The following is a 22,927-nucleotide window of genomic DNA, read 5'->3' as shown; positions in this document are numbered from 1 at the left end:
ATTCCTCAAAAACCAGTAAAAGCATTCTTGCTATCACACTACAAGGGCATTTTTCCTCTTCAAGTTTATTTTTAACTTTCATTTCCAAATCAAAGAATGGCAGTTATATCATCCCATTTAAAGATGCAGGACTCAAAAAAGGCTAAAAAATCACCTGGCAGTTTATTGTCCAGTCTAAGACTAGCTTTGTTATACAGTACAGCTGAGAACAAATTCTGTTCTGTGGCACAAGACAGGCAATCCAGAGTTAAACAGTATCAGTATTTAGACATATTCAAATTCCCACCATACCTTCTGTTCCCTGCGCAGAGATGAGCTTCACTTCTCTGACTTACCCACAAAAAAATGCAGGGGGAAAAGCAGTCTCCAAGCATCCAGTGGACACACACGCAAACTGTTCCACAAGGAGGAGTTTTTCCAGCCTTACCCTATAAAGCTCAGAGCAAGACCAGCACACCCACACTAAGAGATATTGGAGCAGCAGACAGGAAGATGCTCCCTGCTTGGCCAGGTAATGTGCGCAGCACCGGGAAACTCCAGGTATGGAGGAGGGGGAGGTGGCTCCGTGAAAGGCATCCGTAAGCCACCGGGCAAAGAGTAATTGCGAGCAAAGAAAACAAACATTCTTCCGTCTGTGCCCGACACAGCCATTTCGCCCAGCTACAATACCTGCTTTCACTTTGAAAAAGGAAAGAGTAGCTAACTGAACAGCTTCTATGGTTGTTCTAACACACATACATCTCTCATACATAATCACCACATAAAGTATACGCCTTACAGCCAGTCCCAAGCAAGAGCGAGGTTTTGACACCTATTTATAAATCTTGCTCCTGAAGGAAAAAACTCCTGGAGGCAATGTTGAAATAAGAATCAAGTAATGCTCAGCAGGAGCAGATGCACCGTGACACACATACGGATGCAGCCAGCTATTCCCAACAATCATGAATTTTAAACCCTCTGGATAACAAAAGCAGCAAGACCAGGGATTGCAGGCATGGGAGAGCTGCGGATTGGGGCATTTCCATGCACAGAGAAGACAGGAGCGCTACTGCCTCCGAAGTCTCGTCCTGCTGCTGCTGCCTCCTCCTTCGGGCTCCCAGGTGCATCCAAGAGCCACCAGAGGTGCCCCCCATCTCCAATGTCCCTTCCCTGCTCCCCACTCCCCAGGCAGAAGCTCCTACTTTGAAGGAGGCTGGATTAGAGACCACCTGACGTTCCCTCTAATCTGAATTATGCCACGATCCCAAAGTTCAGCTTTGCTTTTAAGTACTTTACTAACAAAAAAGCCACGGTTTCGTACACACACGCGGGCGGAGGGGTTAAAAGACAAGCTACCTCTCCATCCCTCCCTCACCAGCCACACAAAGCCCGAGGCTTCATCACCCCATCGCCCAGCATGGGGCCAGCTCCTTAATTCTTTGTGTTTGCCCAAAGCGCCCGCCCCTCCAGCCAAAGCCAGGATGGGGTGCTTGGCAAAAACTGTGGGCTGAGCCCCAACCTCTGCGGGGCAAACATGCGGTCCCGAAGGGCTCCCCGTTCGCAAAGCCTGGGGTCTGAGAACAACTCTCTTTGTTAAATGAATGGGCCGGGGAGGCAGGAGCGGGGAGACAGGAGGGGGAAGGCAAGAGGGGGAAGGCAGGGTCAGTACTCTCTTCTAAAAGAAAATTTCAAAAGGAGGGGGGAAGAGAAGGGCTGAAGAAGAACGCACCCGTTCGCTCAACCCCTGCGCAAACTTCCCGGTTACAAAACAAGCCAGGAAATCCCCTTCCCCGGCGCGGCGGGACTCACCTTCCGCCCGCCGCAAGGTGCTGCCCGGCTCTCGCCCGGCTCCCCACCCGGCCCCGCTGCCCACACCGCCCCTATTGTCGGCCCGGCACCGCCCCCGCGCCCTGCCCGCCTTGCCGCGGCCATTGGCTCGGGGGCCCGCCCCGCAGCCCCCCTGCCGCCAAGGTGGGCAGCCGGGAGGGGCTGCGGGCTGGGGGCAGGTCCTTCCCGCTTGGCTCGGCGGCGGCCGGGGCGCGGCATCGCAGCCGAGTGGCCGCGGTGGAAAGTTTTTTTGGGAGGGGGTGGTACCTTGGCGGCGCAGCAGGTCGGGACCCCGGAGCGCGGTGCGTCCTCGGGGAGCCGCGGGATGTGCTCCGCCGTGCTGCGGCTGCCGGCGGCTCCCGGAGCCCCGCAGCTCCGCCGGGCAGAGGGCGGGAGCGGCGCTGGCCTGCTTGGGACGTAGGAGTCTTGGGCGATCACGCCATCAGCGGAGCTGCCACGCGGGGAGGGGATCGCCCGCAGCTGCACCCTTGGCGAGCAGCGCTGCGATGACTTTACTTGTGCTGCTGCTATCGCGCTGCGCTATCGCGGAGCCGGCTCCATTGTGCCGAGGTCTGTGTGCGTGCAGATCCAAAAAAGGCAAGAATAAAATGAGCTCTGCCCTGCTGCTGGTGTTGCACAAGCCGAGGCGTCTATACCTTATATTGCCGGGATCCGGGTGTCCCCTCTCCCCGTGACCCACAGCGTGCTGGAAAGTTGTCACCCTAGTTAACAGGAGTTTTCGGCTCCGCGCTTGTGCCTGGAGAGAAAAAGAGGAGGGGTTTGACTGCGCGTACAGCGCAGGGCTCTCGAGAAGGGAGCGCGGGCGTGCTGAGGTGTTCTTGGGACGTGCTCTCTAGAGGTACGAAGGGGAAATGTTGGAGTGAAGCAGATACAGGCAAAAGGGAGACAAGCTTTTACCGAGACAGCATGCCCCTACACACGACAGATTAAGACAGCGCTGCCACAGTCTCGCCCTTCCCCCTTGTACCAACGCTTATCAGTTCCCGTGATAAGTTTGTTCGGGAGCTAAACCTGCAGAAAATTAACATCGCAAAAGTAAACAAATGGAGGAAGCGAGAATTCGAGTCTGGGACTGATAGGGAGAGTGGGAATGCCACAGAGCTGATTTCAGTCAGCTAAACCTGCTGTGGAATTGTGCACTTGGAAGCACTTCCCTCTGTCGGATACGCTCAACATTGGATTCAAATCCATGCACACAGGCAGATTGCATGAGCTCCCTCAAGCATCCTCTGTCCCTAGTCTAGTTGCAACATAAAGGTTTTTATGTAGTTCAGGGTAATATGTATCAGTCCCATCACTTCAAAGACAGGATCAGACTGTGTCAAGAATCCCAGAGACACATGGGAGCATACAGGATTGCTGCTGAGGGGGGTGGTGGGGAGGGAATGAACTGAGGCAAAAGCCATGCAGCTCAGTTTAAATCCTGGATCCATAAAGGGTGCTCCATCAAAGCTGGAGTTAAAACCCAAGAGTTACCCTTTGGCCCTGAACTGAGAGCTGAAGAGTGACTTCCTTTTTGTGCCTCACTTGAAATCCCAAAACCTTTTCAGAAATATGGATGCACACTGACAATTTTTAAAAAATAAATTTTGAAGCCAGACAAGAGAACAGCCCAAAATACTCCATAAACATGCCTGTTTGACAAGATGTTTTACCAAATACATTCATTGAACCACATGGAGAATGGATAAGTCAGGAAATTGCAGTGGTTGACCCAAGGCCTGGTCCATACACACCATGTGTACTGAGCTCTACTGAGCCCTGGAGAGCTCCATCTGGAGTGCTGTGACCAGTGCCAGGCTCCTCAGTCCAAGAGAAACATGGAGCTCCTGGAGTGGGCTGTGTAGCTATAGTGCTTGCCCAAAGATCTACAAATATGATGAGGGGACAGGAGCATCCCTCTTGTGAGGAAAGGCTGAGGGAGCTGGGCATGTTCAGCCTTGAGAAGAAACAGCTGAGAGGGAACAATCAATGCACAGGTTAACTCAGTTGAGAAATTCTTTCGATTGAACCTTTGTATATTTGCTGCCAAGGAATCCCACCAAAACCTTAAGAATCCTTAAGTTTTGCTGTTTTCTTACTCTGTAGTAATGTGGAATCCTAATGAGATATCCAGGAATTACAATACTTAGAGTTTTCTGAATTTACCCAAAGCTCAAGATTCATTTGTCTGAAACTATTGCTGGATATTTCAGAGAAAGCCCCTGAATGAAAGGAGGAAGACAGTCCATGAACAGCCTAAGTACAGGAAAGAAAGCTACCACTGCAAACCAGAATTTGATACTTCAGAAAGGAATGAGTGAAATGCAAATCTCTTTATTTGCATTTCTAAGCACTACAGCTAAGAGTTCAGGGGTCTTCAGGCAAAGGATCCATCTTGCCTTGCACTCAGGTTCAAGTCAGATGGCCCTTTTCCAATATGGAGGAAAAAGGGGATTTCTTACGCCTCAAAAGGGTCTCCTGTGTTCTGTGGGAAGAAGCCTGGCAGCAGACCCCAGCCTCAAAGACCAACTCAGCTGAGCAATCGATTTCACAGTGATCACATAAGAGCTGCGTTTTCCTCCCCTTCAGACACACAGCAGAACAAGCAGTACATGGCCGTGGGGCACAGCCTGATGATTTCTTCTTTGTCAGCAGCACCAGTATCAATCGTTCTTACTCTGCTGTGCATCTCTGTTCCTGAGCTACTCCCTGCACTGTGCCAACACAGCTATTTGTGCAGCTATGTAATGGAAGGGATCAAAGGGTCTACCTAGGAGTATTCCTAGGTATTTTTACCCAGATCAAATCCCCAAATACCTTGGCTGACACGATGCAGGAGGAACACAAGAGCATGTGAAATCACAGGAGCTTAGCTGAGGGACATTAACTTGTTAGGATGTGCCCACCTAGTCCCCTGCAATAACCTGTCCACTCATTTAATCTGCTCGAGCAAACAGAGACAAATTGGACTCAGTCTACATGGAAGAAAACAGAGTTCATGAATGACTTGAAAACTAATTACAGGTCTCTGAATTTTAGTAGCAGGGAAAGGAAAGATGAAAAGAAAAATGGAGTCCTATAGTTATACAACACAAAATTACAAAGTTCCTCAGCTAAATATCATACTGTGAAGATGAAGAAACAGCAAGCACCAGCAAGCAAAACTGAAGGTGATGGTGGGTCAGCACACTACTGCCTGGAGGTTTCTCACCCACTAAATCAGAAGTCAATGCAGCAAAGTAATGTTGCTATAGTGGTGTGAAGTGAAGAAGAAGACAGAACTACGATTCATCACTGCCCTACATATCATATAAGTTTGTACAGCTCTATAAAATGTATGTAAAATACTTTCAAATCACAACTATTTCCTTTTCATTTTGTCCAGATAATGCAGTACACTAAAGCAGTGTGGAATGTGTTTCTGGACACAAATCTATGATGCACAAATGTTTTTGCTAAACAAACACACAAAAGCACAACAACAACAATCTTTCATTTCCTCAGTAAATTTTAAGGAGTTTTAGTGCCAGAAAAGCAAAGTAAAAAATAAAGGGCCAGAACACCTGAGTAGCACAGAGTAGCATCTGGTTCTTATCTTATATATCCTGGTGTTAGATGGTATGCAATACCCATCACAACAGAAGTTAAAATAATTTCCAAAATGTATACAGATAGCAGATTACCTCTGATGCATATTTAACATCAACAAGCACCTCCCACCATCCTGTAGAAAGGTTTGCTATGATTTCTCTGCCCTAGAATAAGTTCAAATACAGGAGTAAGAACCAGGGTCACCATCTTAGCAAAACTGGCTCTGAGTTACATTTTTTTGATCTTAGCACTGAAGTCAAAAATCCAGCTTATGCAAAAACATTTCTCAGTATTTGACTCCATGCAGTTGTTTCATTCCAGATAAATGGTTAAGGCATCATACTGTACACGTTCCCACTTGCCACTAAGTCCTCTGTTTCTGTACTGAGAAGCTCACAGTAAAGGGTCAGGATCTGTCTGGTACAGTTACAACAGTAATTACAACTTGGTGCTTTTTTCTTTTTTTTTTTTTTTTTTTTTTTTTTTTTTGATGCTTAAATCCCAAATAATTTGGTTCTTTTTATGGGTTACTTTCTTGTTGGTTAAGTTACCCTATAGTTGGTTGAAAACTCAGAAGAACCTTCATGCCATTCCAATTTTAAATAATCTCTTACCGCTTCATTGGAGTCCTGGAATCTTGCAAAACCTCTGGTGATGAATACACTTTTACATTCCAGATCTCCTTTAGCCAGGAAATTGCACAGAGACAGCTAAGAGCACTCAGTGCTTTGGTGAGCAGTCAGCAAGTCAGGGAATACTAGGGAAGCCACAAATGACTGTTTGATTCTGGAAGCCTTCCTACAGCCTGGAAGTGTATCTCTGAAAGTCATAAAATACAGATGGGCAATGGCTTAACAGTGAGGTCAGTCTTTGATTCATTAGCTAACAGCTGAATTTAAGCACATATATCTGAGTTTTGAGGCATGCTGCTAATTCAAGCTTGAAAGCAAGGAGGGAGTTTTACCCTGTGCAGTGAGTTTCTTTGGAGCTGTACAGAATCACAGCTTTGGCTTAAGTTTTGTATGTTCTCTCAATTATCTTAATAGTTTGGGTTTTACTAGGCACTAAAATATTACTAGGCACTGGTAATCTTAGGTAAAAACATATTTAAATGCTGTAAGCTCTTTGTGGGTGGAGGTATAAACTTCAAACACACTGGGTCAGTCACTGGAGCTATAAGAATTCATACCACAGACTGACCATTTGTATTGTAAATCCTACACTGTGCAAGAATCTGTGGAGATGAGTGCCATAACAGAAGAGCCTGTTTTCAGATATTAAAAACAGTACTGATATGCTCCAAAAACCGGAATTTAGTTCAGAATTTTGTCTTTCAATCTCCCAACTGCAGTCATAGCTATGGTTCCCTACATCAAACTTCCCTCTGCCTGCAGTCTAAAAAACACCTATCCCTGTCTGCCCCTATTCTTCTCCAGCTGTATCAAGAAACATCTACTAATTCCTACCTCCTCTCCTTTCCCCTTCCTTCCATCTCCCAGCCTCATTTAATCATTCACCTCAGTTTGAAAGTCCCTTTCCTCCCTGATCCCGCCAGCCAATCTAAGGCAAGGATGTGAATACAGTCTAGACACTCCTTGAGGGATCCGTGTCCCATCTGGACTGGAAATTATGCTAGAATGAGTAGGGTGGGAAGGGACCTTAAAGACCATTTTGTCCCAACTCCCCTGCCATGGGCAGGGATACCTTCCACTATACCAGGTTGCTCAGAGCCCCTTCCAACCTGGCCTCAAACACTTCCAAGGGATGGGGCATCCACTACTTCTCTGGGCATCCCATTCCGTGCTTCACCACTTTTGTAGTGAAGAATCATGGCAACAGCTCTGCTTTACAAAACACAGGCAGCAGCAGACAAAGAATGAGGCACCCAGGGAGAACAAGAGGGGCACTGCTGAGAGGGAGGGGAGGGAAGGGAGAGGTCATTCACTGCTCATTCACTTGGGCCTTTGGAGCATGAAGGAATTGCTGCCAGTGAAGGAAGTGTGGAAAGTAGCATAGTAATGGCAGGCAGGAAAACATTTCAAGCACGAGAGCCTGTCTCCCAAATGACAAAATACCTGCAGAAATCACGGAACAATCTATGCTTGCTGTCTCTCGTTCAGCCACCAGTAAAAGGACCTATGAAATTGTGTGGCACATCCCTCTTAGAACTGTTTGGGTGACTGTCCTCAGGTGTGAACTGGTTCTCTGAACTGTCCCAGAACCATGACTTTAATTTCCTCTCCTTAATATAAAGAAATCAGAAAAAAATAACTCAATACTGCCCAAAATGTATATTTGCTGCCTAGGACAGGTTTCCCAACAGACAAGTCTGTGACAGGTTTTCCTTCCAGGATTCAGCTTACAGAGTCACAATAGTTTTATAACAGACACTCAGAATCACTTTTCCATTCATTTTATTGTTGTTTATGATGAGCAAAATCCTCCTCTGTGAGAATGTAGAAGAACACGGCAGAAATAGATTTATGCATTTGTGCTCAGTGAATCCTGCTCAACCAGTAAGAAAGCAAGAAGAACACTACCGAAATTTAAAACAGTACAAATTATTCTGAACTATGCTATTTTTTTAAAAAAATTTCTTTTACCTATAAGTGGGGAGAAATACAAAAGAAAGCATAACATCAAGGGGACACAACTCCGTAAGTGTGGAAAAAATAGAGTGCACTAAATTTACCTTTCATTAGGAACTCCCCAAGTTTAATGAGCTACCATTCAAGGAAAATAATAATAAAGGTAATTTTAAAATCAATTAGCTTTTCCTCTCTTTATTGACTTTTTACAGAATGCCTCTGGAGACTTTTCACTTCCAGTGTCAGGGCTTAAAAACATAGCTAGGTAATGCAAAAGACAGTCTGAATGAGACATCAGACAAGAGACTACTAATCCAGAATTATTTATTACTCAAAACCTAACAAAAGCAGCTCATTTTTCTATGCAGAAAATCTTAGTTGCATGAGAGGACACTGTAAACAGAGGAGGGTGAGGCTGAGAGAGATTGTAACAGCATAATGGCACCACAAAAGTATATTCTTTTGCTGGTTTTGCTGAGCTTATTCAAATTGAATTACTCTGAAGAGCTGATTCTGTTTTAACTGAAGCCAGTGAAAGATTTGACACACATTTCAGAGTACAAAACCAGCCCTTCAGTCATAGCACCTCTGCCAGATTTTGTTTCACACCCTGCCAAAATGTCATAGCTTGAATCACTTCAGTAGCTTGAGCCATTTAAAACTGGACTGAATAAAACCCTGGAGAATAAACTGCAGAGAGGAATCTTCCCCTGTTCTTTCCCTTATCTCTGCTCTTCTGCCTCACTGGGTTACATGAATAGCAACCAAAAAACTGCAGAGCACTGACAGACATGGTGTCTCTGGGCATTTGGATGTCTCACAAGCAAGCTTTGAACATGTGAAAACTCTGTCCTTCACTTCTACCTATTTGCATTGTGTCCAAGAGGACTTTAGTGCATCATAACAGAAAGATTATGGAGTAGCTGACTTCAAATGTTTTGGGAAAACTGCATTGAATTTGAGATGAGTGCAGTGAAATTTTATTAAAGTGCAAAGTAAAGGTCTTCAGCAACATAATCTGAAGTGACCTGGAGCAGAAAAAATATCATAGAAATAGCAAGACAGTTCAAGTTATTAACTCATCAAAAAGCTAGAGAGATGGAACATCTATTTTTCAGGGTAGAGAGTGACTTTGATAGTTAACCCAACAGAGGGAGCTATACAAGCTCAGGGGCAATTTGGCTGAGGACAGTGATACTGATAATTTAATTATACTGGTTGGTCAACTATAACCAGAGTTACACTAGAGATATAGATCACAACAAGCCTGCCAAGAGAGCTGGCCCTGCAGAATTCCTTTGATATGATGTACATCTCCATGCTGTCCAAATTGCTGATGAGTCATGGATTGTTCTGCAGGACACAGGAAAGCTTAATAAATTATTTTATTGCATAATCCTTTCCCATTGATTCTTTGTATATACCTGCAGGAACTGCTAAATAACAACATACAATCCCCTGAGTTTTTTCAGTGGCTGCCTCAGCATACCACACAGGTATTGCAAAACTGCCAGGATAAAACTGAGCTTTCAGGAACATACCAACATCTAACTTTACATTCCTGTCAAGTTGCCTCTGCAATCAGAGGGATGTCAAGTTGCACTGGCTGTAATTTGCCATAAATTCTCGGATGAGATTTCTATCCTGAATCTAACCATCTTGTTTCAGTTTGTTAATTAACAGTTTTAGGGATGGCTATTTTGCCTTTCTTTTTGCCACATTTTCCAGGATATGCAGAGATTCTCATTTAATTATTATATACTTACCAAACAATTAACTTCATCAGCATAAATTAATCACCAAACCATCCTAGGAATTGTACTGCAGGTGGGGAAAATTAGGTAAGAGCTCAATCTGTAGCTTCAGGCTCTGCAACAAAACTACTGCAATAATGCCTTTTGAATTCAGGAGTTCCTACTTCCCATTTCTGCTCTCAGACTAAATCAATCCTTTAAGCTGCCTCTGAAAGCTTCCAATTGCAGCAAATATAAACCTTGCAGAAGGGATCTGGGCCTGCAGTCATACAGAGAAGTAACCTTCAGCAGGCAGGTGAACTATAGGGAAGAAACATTTAATATTGCCATTTGCAATTGGTAGCCTCTGTCCACAGGCTTTGCATTGCAGAGAGCAGCCCTGCAGGAAACTGTGATACTGAAACTGATTCTCTGGTGACAGTGGCCTTTATCATACACAGAGATGAAGTTGCAAATGGCTGTCTAGAGAAAAAGAGCCTAGAGGTCCAAGGTAAATTATTTTCAAAAAACAGTGCAGAAAGTGAGCCAACTGTGATGTATGCAGATTGTGTTTGAAACAGGAGGGCAAAGCTACTTGCTGAAGGGAAACCAGGTTTGGGAACATTTAAGCGTCAGGATGGACAATGCTCTGTTGTGAAATCTGTGCATTGAGGATTTCTTATTTTGCCTGTGTGGCTAGATTTCTGGGAAGAGCAGTTTCCATCAACCCATATTCAAGAAGCCAGTGCTGAAGTAATTCTTTTTCCCCTTTAGTTTACAAGTGGTTACAAAACAATGAAGCTCTCAGTTCTTTACGCTTCGAAGGGGAGAATGTACAAAGAGCTGCCTAATCTCTTTCAGTTCAGCTCTTTAATTCTCATGGGTATCCAGTTGCAAGGTATCTCTATCAGTCTCTGAGTTCTCAGCTGTGCATCAAACTGTTGGCTCTTGTTCTAACACGCTGTTTCAGAGCCGACCAGGTTTCAGCAGGAACATGTGAGGGCTGCTGTGCCTAAACCCGTTGGATGTTGGCAAAGGAGCAGCATCACAAATCCAGCAGTGCTCGCTCTGGTGATGAAACGCCAAGTAAGCACTTTCACAGTGCCAAGCTAATCTTAACACTGACGTCTGCCATCCAAAAGGAAGCAAGCTGTACAACTAAAGGAGGCACGTCACCAAGGAAGATTTGAATGCTTCCTGATTGGTTTCCCAAATAATTATGTAATTTGCTTCTAACTGAGGCTAGCTTGCAATTCAAGTATTAGATGGTTTTCTCCAGTGCAAACTGCAATTAAGGAATCAGAAGGCAAGATGCAAACCATACTACAGGATCAGCTAAGAAAAAATGGTGAAACCAGACAAATTAATTTTCAATTTATTTCCTGTCATTATTGCTAGACAGTCTCAAATGCAAAGTGAAAAAAATTAACATAAACATATTTATAGCTAACACAAAAAATTATCACCTGTATGCTATATTAATGTGTGAAATGTGCTAAATTGAAATGCTAAACTAAAATGCTATATTTGGCTCAGTCACTTAGCAACAGCTGCATCAGTCTAAGACATTTCCATTCTGCAGCTGTTAGCTGGTACCTCAGGCTGGAGCTCCCATAGAATCATAGAATGGTTTGACTTGGAAGTTTAGGAAGACCTTAAAGTTCATCTTGTTCCAGCCCCCCTACCATGGGCAGGGACATCTTCTACTAGGCCAAGTTGCTCAAAGCCCCATACAACCTGGCTTCGAACACTTCCAGGAATGGGGCAGCCACAGCTTCCTGGGAAATATGTGACGGTGCCTCACCACCCTCACACAGAAGAATTTCTTCCTGGTGTCTAATCTAAATGTACCCTCTTTCAGTTTAAAGCCATTTTCTCTTGTCCTCTGACTTCATGCCCTTGTCAAAAGTCCCTCTCCAGCCCTTTAGGCACTGGAAGGTGCCCCTCCAGGAGACTGGAAGGTCTTCCCAGAGCCTTCTCTCCTCCAGGCTGAACAACCCCAACTCTCTCAGCCTGTCTCCACAGCAGAGGTGTGCCAGCCTCCTGATAATTTTTGCAGCACTACTCAGATCCATGTCCCCCCTCCATGCTGAAGACCCCAGAGCTGGATTCAATATTCCAAGTGGGGTTTCACAAGAGCAGAGGGGCAGAATCCCTTCCGTTGCCCTGCTGCCTGCAGTATACAGCCCAGGACACAGCTGGGCTGTGACTATTGTCGGGTATGTCCAGCCTCTCATCCAACAGCACTCCCAAGTCTTTTTCTCAGGGCTTCAATCAATCCATTCATTCTCCAGTCTGTACTGATACCAGGAGCTGCCCAATTCACATGAACAATCTTGTACTTAGCCTTTTTAACCTCATGAAGCTCCCACAGATCCACTTCTCAAGCTTGTCCAGGTCCCTCTGGATGCCATCCCATCTTCCAAGCACATCAGCTGCACCACACATCTTTCTGTCATCTGCAGACTTGCTGAGGGTGCACTCATCCCTCCACCAAAGTCAGCAGAAGGAAGTGTGTGCCTGCATTTTGCCTGCTTCTCTCCAAAAACAAGTGTCTTAATTCAGATGCATCTTTATCTATTTTCTACAGGTTTGGTTTTGTCATCAGGCACGTGTTCATTCTGACAGCTGTGAGGTGAAGCAGTACCCCACACCAGAGGGGCAGAACGAGCAGCCACATCTTAAACTGCCACAGCAATAATCACCAGAGTGTACCCAGCAGTGCCTGAAGTGAAGATTAAAGTAGAATTGCGAAAAAGCATGAAAGTGCCCAAGGAAATAATCACAAGAAAAATAGCTACAGGAATTTTGCCACAGTGCAACAAACTATTTAGAAATTACTATGCCAAAAAGAAGACGCATAAAAGGTTAGACGACACCCCAGGGAAAAGGGACATCTAGTCTTGGTCCAAGCTATCTTGACTACCCAACTGCAATGCTGTGGTTATTTATTTACTTTCCTGATGTGACTGTGAGTGCTGCGATGTGTGTTTAGGTCAGTTCTGTCCCCTATGAGGCAGGTGTGCCTGGGGCACAGCTTTCAGATGATAACCCTCAGTGGATGCAGATAAAGGAATGCCTGCTCTGAGGATCATGGGTAGAATTAAGAGCAACACAGGAGCTGAACTGCTTGCCAAGAAAAATTCAGAAAGCAAGAAACTTTGCCAGCCAGAAAGAAATCATTTGGGCTGGTGATTTTGAAGGACAATGCTTTTGAACTTATACACCTAAATTCCAATAAAATAATGCTTCAAAATTAATATTTTGATCCTTAGATATTCCTGCCAGAGAATGCCACCAGAATAAACAAATTCAGTAAGTTGCATTTGCAGAAAGATAATTTCTGTGGGATGCTGCTTACATTTTCTTGTTCAAATGGATCAAAGAAGTTTCTCTCTAGGAGCTGCAGCATCTCCAGCTGCACTGAATGCCCTTGGGCAGGGCAGAGTGGTGTATCTGGAGCAATGGGGTACCAGGTAGCACCAGATATCATCTGCTATTCATCAGGCTGGAACTCCCTCAAGCACAGGGATGCTTTCTCCCATGCTTTCCTTTGGCAAGAAGAACTACAAAAAATCCACAAGAATAGCACTGTAGCCTCCATAATAAAATTTAAGATAAGGATGGTGCCATCATGCTCAACCACAAAGAAGCAATTGGTATGCTGGAAATGCTGCTTGTTTTATTAATCATCCTAATTTTTCATTATGTTGTCTTTCTTCATGAACAGAAAAAGACAGGAAACAGCTAGCCTGTTTCTTCTGCTCTTAGCCTGTGTATAATCTGCACAGTCACCAGGGATGCCACAATCTTTGGCTGATGCATTTCAGTTTTAAAAACTAACCAGACAAAACATGTACCCAGCCTAAGCTGTACAGTCATTAAAATCCCATTAAATGTCCATACATGAAAATCATACCTGGATCATGTCTTGTACAGACCAAGATCAAGGCCTCCCTCTGATGTTTTTATCAGTCCCCACAATGGCAAGGCCATGGCTTGTAGGCACCACCATAAAACTAATTATGAGTAATAATTCCCAACCTAAATGATCCGGTAATAATTTGCCAAGCCTGAACTCACAGCTCCAGCATGACACATACAGACATCCAAACCACCCACTGGTACTGCAAAAATCAGGAGTTACTGTGCTTATTTATTTAATTCCACTGGGAGCAGCACATCCTCTTGTAGAAATGGAGGAAAACCATCCAGCATTGCAGATACATGACTAATCTCTGTAACAAACAGGCACGGAAAATATACCCAGGAAAACAACCTAATAATCTGAGTGGGCCAAATCCTCCTCTGCTCAGTATCCTTGATAGTAATTTATGTTATGCCAGGGAGTAGGAAAACAAGAGTTCATTGCCTCTGTTTTGTCCTGCACCATGTACATATACAAATTAGAGCTATTAAAAAAATTATCTTCAGCTTATATGTTACTATATTCAAACCACTAGTAAGTCCACTTAAGCTTTTATTAGCCTAGGTAGGAATTGCATGTGGTTCCTTCCTACAAAGGAGCTAAATTTCCTTCAGCAGATGGTCCTCAGGATTAATAAGTAAATCTAGAACTGAAGATTTGTGTTGAAACATGAAAGAGAAGTAAGCAGGTTGCTTTTATTAAACAAATTCCAATCAGAGATGGCCAGTGCCTATATTTTTTTCCTGGTTTTCTTTCTCAAACCCTGGAAGGTAATGTGATGACTGAGAAGATCACAAACACAGCAGGTTACAAGGCTTACTTACTAAAGGAAAATAAACTGAAATGTATTACTTTAAGTGCTTTTAAAAAATAAATCAGCTCAGCAAGCAACCCAAATCCTCAAAACCTATATAAGAAGTTCTCTACTTCCAAAGTGTTCCCCTTCTTCAGCCTTCTTCTAGGTCTGTTTTGGTTTGGTTTTTTTTAACAGCGCAATTGTTTGAAGGTATTCAGAGTGAGCAGAAACACAGCTGAAATTATTGCTTTGTATGGAGTGACGAGTTAGAGATTTCCTTTTCAAGTCCACTCAGCAAACTACTTCCAAAACCAGTTATTTAAGTCTCAGTCTACTTTATAAAATAGTAGAAAAAAAGATGTTTTGTAGGTTTACAGACAGTATACAGAGCAGAATTTGCATTTGCCCAGGACTTACCAGTAGACCATGTCAAGCACATAGTCACAGACAATTTTACACATCCAAATAAGCCAAAAAACCCCATGCACAGCCTACACACATGCAGTGACAACACCCTGCTGCTAGTTGTCAACCCAGAGAGCTTGGCAAAACCAGAGTGGGATTGGCTCCTTTCACTGTTTACCTTCATATTTTCCATGAGTCTTTCCGTCATGACCTGTTAGTTTAACATAGACAATATGGCACAAACCAACCAGTTTAATGGGCTCACGGGATGCAATCATGCAAAATCCCAAATAAGTAGGAAACTTTGACCTCACCTGTTATGTCACCCTTCTTGCCCTAATCCTCACTTTCACCTGTTAGCTCAGTTATCTTTGTGGCAACACACCAACTACTTCACTGAAGTCCCAAAAGACCCCATTTTCCTTTTCAAAAATCAGTTATTTCACAAAATAAACATACTCTTGGTGTGATATTATCTATTTTGGTTAACTCCTTTTACTTCTTACCTGATCTCCATTTGTTTCTAAATTCTCTAGATTTGTTGCAAAGCCTCTGCTCCCATCAAGGCCAGATTAGCTCTCCAGGGAGGCTTACAGGCTAAGCTGCAGTTTGCTGGTTGCTCTGCAAGATGGCCAATGAAGAAATAGCACACTTGAGACCTCTGCTCCACAGAGATTTGGGTTTTCTTTAAAGTAATTTGCCTTTTTGCTTGCAATGCAATTCCAAAGAAAGCATTATATAGCAATGAAGTCATAATGTCAAAGTGTTATTTACACTTTGATTGCAAGGGAACTGTTTTGTTAGCTATGCCCACTACTTTTGTTTGCTGTGGTGTCACCTTCTGTGGCAGAGAGGAACGTCATTAGGAACATCTACAAGAGCACTTCTCTCTTGTCTAACAAACTAATCATACAAAGTGTGATCACTGGTACTTACTGCAGATCAAAAGAAGGCAGCTGATGAAACCAAAGTTTGTCTGAGTGCTTGAGATTACTTTTCTTATTATTCCAATTGGAATGGCAAGTTTTGATCTTGCAGTTCATCCACATGCCTGTAATCTGAGCCAAATTCTCCTGTCAGTCACACGTTTGCCACGCACATTAGACCACGGTCCTTCCAGGTGTAAGTCTACAGACTCCCAGGCAATCAAATCACAGCGTATTTAGTCTACTGTTATCTATTTTTTCTTTTCACCAAATCTTTTATGTAGGCTTCTAGGATGCTGCAGAAAGCAAAGCATATCTCAAAACCTCCCTGTATTAAACATACCAAATAAGTTTAAAAAAGAAGACACAGAGAGACACAGCTGAGACACAGCTGCCAAAGAATGCACTGACCTCCAAGATCTGCATCAGGAGACCCAAAGAAAGCTGGAGCAGGATGATGGCTGCCATCCACAGGGACTGAGCTCCTCAGACAAGTTCCCTGACCTGAGAAAGCCCAATTCCCACAGCTCAGTGAGAGGAACTGCTGGATGAAGAACAAGACAGACAGACTGTCTCTGGCTGCCTGCCTGAGGCAAGGAGTGACACTCACTGAAGCATTTGCAAGGAAGACAATTCTACCTGGTTCACGTGCTACAAAACCAAGCAGCTTATCTAATAGTGTAAGAAATGCATAGAAGCCAGAATCTTTCACAGTCACTACTGCATGTCCAATTCACTTTGAGCTCTGTGGGAAGAAGAAGAATGTCTTCAAAACCACAAGCACTTACAACCAAACAAAATTACAATTTCTATTGTTTGTTAACAGCACTCAGCCTGCAACATCCAGCTGGGGAGCTCTAAGCAGTGAGGCTTAAGGATTTTAAAACTTTTGATATTACAGACTATTACTAACCATCTTTATGTTAGTAAGATTAGCACAGAATTTAGAGTTCTAAGGTAGTAACAAAGGACAGCAGAGATGGTGCAAAGAGAACATGTTTCCAGTTTGAAAAAGCACACAGTCTAAGTAGACAAATCAGGGACTACACACTGCTATTCATGCTCCCAGCCAAAGCTCATACATCTCAGTTTTTCAAATGTAGCCCAAGACAGTAGTAACTGAAAAATCTGGGTTTCTGACAGCTATTCCATGTTGTGACTGCAAAGCCTTAGAATCCTTGCCTAGGGCTTCCAGGCTCTACCTCTATACAAACAATACACAACGTTAATTAAAGGCACAAAAAGGAGTCTGAAAGAACACTCACAAAATTTGCAAATCTAAGCATTTGAAGGCTGCAAAATGCCAAAGTGAAGTCAGCTGCACCACGTTAATTATTGCCCTTTGAGTATATTCCTTATGGTGGATTTTAATTACCTGAGTTGGTGCTGTTTTTCCACAGGTCCCAGCTTCCTCATTTGGTTCAAAAAAGAACACTCACTCAAGAGGAGATTGATGTAATTTGTCTTTAGGCACCAAGTTTACGCAATCTGAGTCTTAAGTAAGCTGAGTCTCCTTTGGAAATACAGAGTTTACCACAGTGAACTTACAAAACTATAATTTAGATATCTCATAGATATGTCAGTAGTCCACCTTTTAAAGTAACAGCAGCTCAATTCCTTTTTTCCCCCTAATTTCTTGCATGTTCCAAAGTCTTATTCATTGTAAGCTGGCCAAAATTGAAGAGGGAAAATATTTTATTTTATTCTATAATTTTTCTATGATTTTCATCATTATAGAACTTCAGCATTTCTTTCTTATTTTTATAATATCCTAGAAGATGGAGGAGTTAACCTCTCCAGTCCTACAGCGAACATCTCTTGCTCAGTCTCAGCTTCTCACTTCCCATACATCCTGTCATTTCTGTTTTGTTTGTCCAATATATTTGTCCCCACACAAATCAAACTGTTAAGTAAATCTTTCTGTACTCCCCCACAGCCAATCCAACACCTTCATAAGGCCAGTCCTAGTGTCCTGTTTATGTCCCCTCTCTCTCACCATCACATCCAACCTCTGTCATTCTCCCACCCACTGTTTTATTTTACTGTTGAAGTTTAGCACAACTCCCCAGAACATGAGAAGTGAGATTCTTTTTTAAAGGCTCCTGACTTGGCCAAATTTAGGTCAATTTTCACAGGCACAAAAAGTGCAGACCTGACATAGCCAAACAAACAAACAAAAAAAAAAGAAACAACTCAAAGTCCAATAACAAAAAAAAAAAAAATTCACCACAAAAGCATCTGGGCTTTTAAGATATTTTAACAATGAAAACCAACTTATTCTTCTCTTTTCATATTGGGAAATGACTAAACATCTCTGGCTGAAATTTCAGGGGGAGGTAGGGATGAGTCAGCCCAAAACAGACCCCTGGCTGAAAAGCATCAGAGCTAATTAACACTAAATAGGTAGTCTCAAACAGAGGACCCATTACAAGTCATTAAAGGAAATTGATTTTTTTTTGCAAGTTATGCTTCTTTGTGATCTCCATATGAGCTGTGAGTACCCTGGTAAGATATCAGTCACATTTCTGAAGAAATGTGCAAAGTTATGGTCTACTGACTCTTAACATCAGTTCATTAGATTTATCTCAGATTGTAAACACTGAGGGAATTAGGTTTTCACACATTCTTATTAAATGTTTCACCCAATGGAATCCATGCAGCAAATTATTATGCTTTGAATATGTTTTGCTTTAAATGCATTGCATCCTTTAGTGTACAAAAAGCTACATTTTTTTCCTCCATACTCCCTTTTCATTAGAAGCAGTAGGATTTAATTTCCAAGTAATATTACCAAGTCTAATTCCCTGGTTCCTTATAAGTCTGTGTCTTGAAATCTTAAGCATTTATTATCCTTGTTGTTAGTGGTTTACCAGTTGGAGATTATGGAATTGGTCTGGAGTGAGGACATTTGCAAACACTAATGCAGAGTCCTACATAACCAAGATTTCTTTTAAGCCCTAGCTCATTAAGAAAGGCTCAGGCTTTGTCTTTTTAAGGTACATTTGCTTCTGAAAGTAAACAAATGTCTTTCTCACTTTCCTGACCTTCAGTTTCAGTTTTGCTCTTACATGCAAGTCAGTTTCCCCCTGTCGGATTTGGGTCCCATTTCACTTTCCAGAGATCAGGCTGAAGATTCTGCTGAGAGCAGACTGGGAGAGACATTGCATTACTGAAATCCTCTGTTTGATCCTCAGCTTAATTAAAACCCCTCTTCCTGTTTATATTTATTGTTTAGACAAACTATGCAGGTTCAGTGGTGCTCTGGCACAGCCTAATGAACCCTGATGTAATTGGTAACTTGACTTTGGCTTTTCTTTAAGATTACTTCCTAGGCTTCTTGGAGGTTGTTGTATTTTAGCAAGGAGAAGTATTACTGACAGTAAATGAGCCCTCACATTTTTCAGCTGTGATTCTCAGAACATAACTGATAACATGACTGGAAAGGAATCCTTGAATCATTAATTTGGGTTCTCTGCTACTAGAAGCATGGGGATCAAAGCTGAAAATAAATGTGTTTGATTTCTGGCTTAGCAATGATTGCATACTTCACATTTCACACATCTTTCCATTTGTTCTTGTGTCAATATAGTTTTTTACATTGAACAGGTCATCTCTCCGTGGAGCTTTAGCTTCTTCCATGTCTTCTGAAACAGCAAAAAGAGACATTTCAAGATTTCATTTGCCTTCATCTAGGCACATCTTACAGCTGGTCCACAGTACACTGGCACCTGGCAACCGAATCCAGATGTTTTACCTCTATTCATTCTGCAAATCTCCTGTCTTCTATCATACTTTTTCCTTAGTCCCCAGTACAGGACCATATGACTTCTATTACTCCAGTCCTCAAGGTTATGCAGGCTTCCTACATGATGTTCCAGTTTTTCTTTGTTTTGATTTTGTGTTCCAATTTTATGTCACTGCTAAATTTAATTAGCAAATTTTCTCTTGCCTGAAAATTAGCCCTAACAATAAAAATATTGTTAATTTATTGCTTTTATAGGTTTTTGTTAGTATTGTATCACTGTTCTCTTGACATGCCTATAAAAACATTTCTCTTTGTTAGATCTAAGTGGTTATCTAAGCAGTTAGCACAGTTGTTACTTTTTCTATAAACTTTAAAAGTGTCATTTTTCATGGTTACTTGGCCCCTAGTGGACTGGGAAATTGTTGTGGCACTTCAGTCCAACTCCTCAATAATATGGTAAATAAAATGAAACTATTTAATTTGTTAAGTTCAGAAATATTATCTACTGAGAAGAAAGGCATCTGTTCATGGTTCTCGGGCCTATTTTTCCCTCTGAAAAGGGAAAGAACTCTGGAAACTCATTTCAGTCACATATTGAATTGTTTTTTGAAATCCTGCAGGCTAGAAATCAAAGAAGGTGGGAGAAAATGGGTGTTTACAACAAAAGCTTCAGTTCTGGGAAACCAGTGGCATTACAGAAAATTAGCAGTTGTCTGTAGTTATGCACTGGCTGAATCTGACCCTAGGTGACATGGAAGTTCATGCTTGACAGACTTCAGTGTGGCACCCTTCAACAGGTTAAAACTCATAGAAAGGTCAAATAACTGAGAAGCAGCAGGCTTGACACAATACTTGTTTCTTAGGTCTGCTGTCTCAGTGTTACCCTTCAAATTACATCTTATTATCTGTCTTGAAGTATGATGTCTAACATCTTACTGATGAAAAAGGGTATCTTGATGCTCAGTGCCCTCATCTCACCCTCATAAAAACTTTCAAAGCTCCAGTTGATTCAGATTGGGTCCAGCATGTCCACAGCAAATAGCAAACCCATTGCTCAATTTTTAGGCTCAGAACACCTGAGCAGGAGCAGTTGAAGATAAAGAAAACCCAACAAAATCATAGCCAGTCCCCTGAGCAAGACTGTGTGCTCTACACACAGGAACTCTGTTACACTTTCAGGTGTCACAGTTCTTGGGTTTACCAATAGTTTGAAGTGGCTGGAGGGAGTATGTGTCAAGGGTGCCAATACTTTGATTTTATGATCAAGGTTAAAATCTGGGAGGCAAGAGGCTCCACATAATCTACAGCCCTCCTGTCATCTCAGCCAAGGCATTTAACAATCTGTTGATTTACTGCCCAGTAAAACGAGCAATGTTTCACTGTGTTGTAATAGTGCTGTGAAAAACACTTTTTAATGCTCATGTAATATTCCAATATCATGTTATTTCTAATTAATTGTATTACATGAGGGATAGAGATCCCATCTGAGATGTGACTGCATGCCACTCAGCAATGATGAGCCATACACCCAAGTGATGACAGTGGCAGTTGACAAGTAGAAGGCTGCAGACAGTGTCAGCTGGATTCAAAACAAGTCCACAACACATGGTTATGCAATAAGGATTAGACTGCACATCTCTTGACTAGCATGCATGCTTTGCTACCAGATTACCTCATCTCTCACAAACGAATTATGATTTCTTTATGGAAGGAATACCACTCAACGCTTCTTACACTGCAAAAATTACATGGATTGAAATACAAAATATAAGCAAACAAAATAATCCTCCATGGGAAAAAATACTGTATCTGCTTGAGTGAATTGAAAGAAACCCAGTTGTGTTAATAAAGCTATAATCTTATTAAACTTTCAAAGCAATTATGTGAATGTAATGATAAACTGGCACGAGATGTCTCCTAGTACTAGGAGTCACTCACTAGTGACTCACTAGTCACTCACTCAAAATTATCTTCCTGTCTGACACTGAAGTTCTCCTTTGCTTCAGCTTCATGGCATCAGGAACAGACAATGAACAAACGCATCCTATCAACAGCAATTCCAGCAAAGACAAGCTTACAAAATGCTCTCTCTGAAGGAAACCACAATGGACATGGGCATGGTACAGCTCAAGGTGAAGGCACAAGCATAAAAACAGGCATAAATCAGTCATGCTCCTTTTCCACAGTTCAACAATCTTTCCTTTGGTACCAGAGGCAGACAACATCAGAGCCAACTACAAGTTGTGATTGTTCCCTTTATATCTGGTTCTCCACTCACCTTTGGTCAAGCTTGCTGCTGCAGCTGTCTGGTTCAAATCCTTCTAAGATGGGCTGCCTCCTTCTCTCAAAATCTTTCCTCACCTGTTCATAAAGAAAAGCAGAGCTCCGTTTTGCTTTCTGAACTACTGCTATTGTACTTTCAAGGCTGTAAGCAACACATGAGTCATTATCAGTGACAATTGAGAGAGGGAGAACAAAAGAGCTCACTTCTTTCCCACAAAGAAATTTCTGGCACGCTTGCTAACACCTTTTTTGATAAATGCTTTCATACATGTCGAGGGAATGTGATGTCTGATTAGTGGTAAAGAAGGACACTTGGCAGGTGTGCACCAACATCATACAGAGAGATGATTTACACTTGAATGCACAGTTTACCTACAATAAAACTCGAATCCAAGGTGCTTTGGTAACAAGTGTAAAAGGAAGCACTACTAGCATAAGCCCTCCTGCTCACACAGTACAGTGAATGCCACTCACAACCCAGATACATGAAGGAGAAAGATAAAACTGAGTGTGAACCAGGTTGAAAAGTTTCCAAAGAGGGTAAAGACAGTGAGCTAAAAAGACTGCTGGATTTCAAGCCTCTAACCCAGCCTTGCAAAACACAAAGACATACTAAATATATTTCAGTGCTATGTGACACAATACAGTCCCTAGAAACTTTATGGGTACAAAAATATTCATTGGAGGCACTCTAAATGACAGTGGTAATTTATTTGTTAGTTTTCATGTACTTCACAGAGAGAAAGATAACTATTAGTGAGAGCAAGCACAATTCAGAAATTAATCTTTCTTTACAAGTTCAGCAGAACATTGTGTTTTGCACTTACACATTTCATTTTCCTAGAAACAAACATAAGTAAAAAGAAAATAAATCAATGATAATTTTGTTGATCTATGGCACTATGCATATTAAATAGAAGCAGATTTCAGTTGGTTCTTTTGGAGATTGTAGTCCTAAACATACTTGAAAATTAGTCATTTCAGCTCAGGGCCTTCTACTGTTTTTTCAGCATTTACAGTTCTTAAAATATGGTTCTATGTTACCTCATATAATCAAGTAAAGTACGTTCATAAGCAACATAAAAAGTTTTTTGAAAGTTGGGTGTAACAGACATATTGAGAC

General features: G+C 42.3%; 1 protein-coding gene across 7 annotated transcripts in view; it reads right to left on the bottom strand.

Annotated features, from left to right (window-relative positions):
• PAK1 (p21 (RAC1) activated kinase 1) overlaps positions 1-22,927 on the bottom strand; it is a 102,436-nt gene that overhangs the window by 73,815 nt on the left and 5,694 nt on the right. Inside the window, exon 2 of one of the 7 annotated variants that reach the window (XM_039701074.1) lies at positions 21,800-21,882. The gene's annotated coding sequence lies outside the window, so the exon portion shown is untranslated. Of the gene's footprint in view, positions 1-291; positions 361-1,788; positions 1,904-2,073; positions 2,600-21,799; positions 21,883-22,927 lie in introns of those variants that run through there. The other 6 variants (XM_039701070.1, XM_039701071.1, XM_039701075.1 and 3 more) reach the window with 6 other exon arrangements.

This window comes from Passer montanus, unplaced genomic scaffold, assembly GCF_014805655.1.
Source record: "Passer montanus isolate IOZ18808 unplaced genomic scaffold, ASM1480565v1 scaffold149, whole genome shotgun sequence".
Lineage (NCBI taxonomy): Eukaryota > Metazoa > Chordata > Aves > Passeriformes > Passeridae > Passer > Passer montanus.
Note: the sequence above shows the minus strand (reverse complement) of the source record. Positions and strands in the feature narration are given on the sequence as shown.